The sequence below is a fragment of the Nicotiana tabacum genome, chromosome 5, assembly GCF_000715075.1.
Source record: "Nicotiana tabacum cultivar K326 chromosome 5, ASM71507v2, whole genome shotgun sequence".
Taxonomy (NCBI): Eukaryota; Viridiplantae; Streptophyta; class Magnoliopsida; order Solanales; family Solanaceae; genus Nicotiana; species Nicotiana tabacum.
In genome coordinates, this window is record NC_134084.1 from 159782979 (window position 1) to 159787088 (window position 4110).

Below are 4110 nucleotides of genomic sequence, written 5' to 3' on the forward strand. Positions count from 1 at the left end.
AATTACGATATTATGCTAAAATGAAGGAAAAGCTTAGCCTTTGTTAGATATGTACATAATGTAGTCTTGTCCCACATTGGAATAGGAGTAGTATGTCCTTGTATAGTATAACTATAAATAAGGACCTCTTGTATTGTATTGAACACACAATATCAATATATCATATTTTCTCCCGTGCCTTCTCACATGGTATCAGAGCTATCGTGAGAGATTTATCGCTGTGCATAAATTCCAGCGATTCCGGGAAGTGAAATCAGTCATCGGAACCCTTTTTGCGGCGATTATTCAAAGTTGTTTTGCGTCTGCTTTGTCTCGGTCAATGTTGTGCAAAATCCAACACTACTACAAGAGTAGTCACTGTCCGATGACCAAACCCCAGTGAATCTCCGGCAATACTGTAGCTGCCGGAAGAAACTTTTTCGGCGAAGTTTCGACATCGCGTGGGCCACCTTGCGGCCATTTTTGGCGACGACTCTTCAGGACAGATTGTTCCCCTTGCAATTCCGAGCCTACCCATCCAGGTTACACCAAATTACGACCACTTTTATATTTTTCTGACGTGAACAGTGATTTCAGAAGTGGACTGCCGGCCATTTTTTGAAAAAGTTTCTTCAGAACAGTTGGGTCGTCTGGTAATTCCGATCCTACCCCTATTGTTTTTATTTCATTCCAATCACTTTGAATTTTTTCGGCTGCTACAGTATTTCTGGCGTGAACATTGCTTTCCACGCAGAACAATGTTAAGTTTCCGGCGCAGAAACAGTGTTTTCTTAGCGCTTTCTTCAGTTTTTCCAAAAGAGTTACTAATTTTCACTATTTCAAGTTAATCCTACTACTATTAATTGTAGCGACATGGGAACCGATACTTCGAATAGTCGGATGGTTTCTTTAGCGGATTATTTTGAGTTTCTTCAATACAAAGCAGGTAAGCAGACATCTTCTGAGATAGCTTCCGTTGTTCAAACAGGTAATAGCGTGACTTGTGTCTCTCAATCTTCATCTTTTGAGTCTTGGGTCATTGATTCAGGTGCATCGGATCATATTTCTGGTAACAAATCTCTTTTCACTACTATTTCGTATTCTCAATCTCTCCAAGAGTCACAATGGCCAATGGGTCTCAAACCATGGCAACTGCAATAGGTCAAGCAAGCCCAATTCTTTCCTTACCTTTAGATTCAGTTCTTTATGTCCCTAATAGTCCTTTTAATCTCATAGCTGTTAGTCGCCTAGCCAAATCACTTAAATGTGTCGTTTTATTTCTTGATGATCATGTTTTTATACAGGAACGCAGTACAGGGAGGATCATTGGTACCAGACGTGAATCAAATGAACTTTATTACCTTATCCTTGCTAAATCACATGGACTCACATCTTGTCTTCCATCACCAACTTGTCCTGTTACTGATTCACCAGCTTTATTACATAAACGGTTGGGACATCCCAGTTTGTCAAAACTTCAGAAAATGGTAACTGGTTTATCTCACTTGTCAGCTCTAGAGTGTGAGTCATGCCAGCTCGGTAAGCATACTCGCTCTCATTTCCCTCAACGTTGTAAGCACGTGATTTTTGCCCTATATGAGAAATACTCCCAAAAAATGCAAAATAAAATGATTTTCCTTGGTGTGCAATTTTGAGTATTTTTGTGACATTTTTGGATTATTATTTGTATTTGTCTGTGTTTGTTTATTTGCTAAATTAATAAAAAATACAAAAATATGTCGCATTTGCATGTAGGATTTAATTCTATAATTTTTAGTAATTAAATTAGTTTTACAAAAATTAAAAAATTACAAAAAAATATGCATCTTTTGCATTTTTAGCATTTAATGTCCAAATGAACAATTTTATGCTTAATTATTACTTAATTGTGCGTTAATTGTTAGTGGTAGTTAATTTGCGCTTTTATAACTTAATTTAGTTCTTAATAATAATTTAAGTATTTTTATAATTTAGTTTTAGAAAATAAAAGAAGAAAAGATAACAAAAATACAAATAAAAATCGGATTGGGCCACTTCTTCAATTTTCAACCCCAGGCCCAAACAATCTTCTCCACGACCCAGTCCACTTCAGACCAGGTCGACCCAGTCCGCCCCATGACCCAAATATCCAACACCCCTTTTTCATTTTGTCAAAACACAAAACAAAACAAAAAATAAAAAAACCTAAAAACCCTAAAAACCTAAACTAACCCATCCGCCCCTTCCCTATCTTCTTCTTCCCCAAACTGTAAAAAAAACTCCTCCAAAGCTCCAACCAAGCATCCATGGCTGCCCAGCTTCCCGTCCCAAACACCACCAAATGACACAACCTCCTTCGCATTCAAACGACCCCAGCCCTATCCGCCATTGATGAAGCTCGTTCTGTTTCAAACCAAACAACCTGCTACTCCTGCCTTCTACTTTATCGTCCAAACAACCAAACGACCACAGCCTCGACGAGTCAGCTGTTGTTCGAAGCTCCCATCGCCGCTGCTCGTCACGGCCAAGCTCGCACGCTGCCATCAGGTCCAATACCGTTTCGCCATGGACGTCGTCAGTTGCTTCTGCTTGCTGCGTCGACTAGCTTCACGGCTTCATCTTCCCCATGGCCAAACGACCTCCGTTGCTGCTTCGCTTCTCCGAGCTTGGGCATCACCATGGCCAGGTTGTCGCCGGACTGCTGCTGCTCAATAATATTCAAGTTCTGCTGCTGCTTCACTTCTCCGAGCTGCTGCTATTCATCACTTCTCCTTCGCCCAGCTGCTGTATCTTCAGACGAGCTGCTCGTTTGAGTTTTAGTCGAGATCGTCGAGCGTCGTTTTGAGTTCGTCAAGTTTACAAGGGAGGTGAGTTCGTCGTTGAGTCCGGACAGATTTATTCCCATTTGAGTTTTGTCAAAACAGTTCATACATATGTCGTGTTGATCCGGTTAGTAGTTTTTTAATTTTATGTTTGTCCGTATTTTGTTTTGATATTTTCAAATCTAAAATCGGCAAATGTTTGTTTTGTTTATCGTTTGAATTAATGTTTTGTTCATGTTCATGTGTTGTTTGTTAAATTAATTTTTCAGATTTCAAATGAAGGATTAATTAGTTATTTTTCATGTTTATTTCATGTTTGTATTGTTGTTTAAGTGAATATTTGTTAGTTTTATGTTTGTTAGATTCAAATTGAAATTTAATTAATTATTTCTTCAATTTGTTTCATGTTGTTATGGATTTTCCAGAAAATATTAATGTTGTTTGAATCATTAGAATCCGTCATGTGTGTTGCTTAAAAACAGATTTAATTCATGTTCATCTTTGTTTGAAGTTCATGTTTAAATCCAGCGATTTAATGTGAGTTTATGTTTGTTTTGATTTGTTAGTTTAATTTGAATCATGCATATTGTTGTTTGTATTATTGTCTCTTTGTTCATCCATTAATGATCTAAATTAACCAGGATTGGTTCCCGATATGGTTGATTTATTTCCATTAATTTGGAATTTTGTGTTGTTCATCATGTTCATGTAAATTGTTGTTGAAGATTGTTGAGAAATTTGGTCATCTTGACTATATTTTGGTCAAGTTATGATTAATTGATTGTTTAGAGCAGAGGGGTAATTTGGTAAATTGCATTGCATTCGGGGGTAGATTTGTAATTGCAATAAGGTCGGAGGGGTAGTTTGGTAATTGAACATTATTTTGATTCTTTATGTTAAGCATGGGAGACAAATATAATGGGGTGGGGTTTTTGATGTACTTGTTTAATATAATGGGGGACAAGACAAAACATAATGGGGAGGAATCTTGTACTTGTTTAATATAGGCATGGGGGACAAATTATAATGGGGAGGAATCTTGTACTTTTTTAATATAGGCATGAGGGACAAATTGTAATGGGTTGAGAATGTGTTAGTTATTTAATGTAGGCATGGGGGACAAAATTTAAAATAAAGAAGACATTTAATAGTGCGCCAAAGCATGCCATTGGGGGAATAATTTTGGGGTTGGGAATGGAAGACTTGTCTTGCTATATATAGAGGACTATTCTTGACATTAAAAGGGAGGAGAACTTGAACCTTGAGAGGATTTTTTTGGAGAGAAAAAAGAAGAGAGTTTTTAGAACTTGAATATTAAGAGATACCTGAG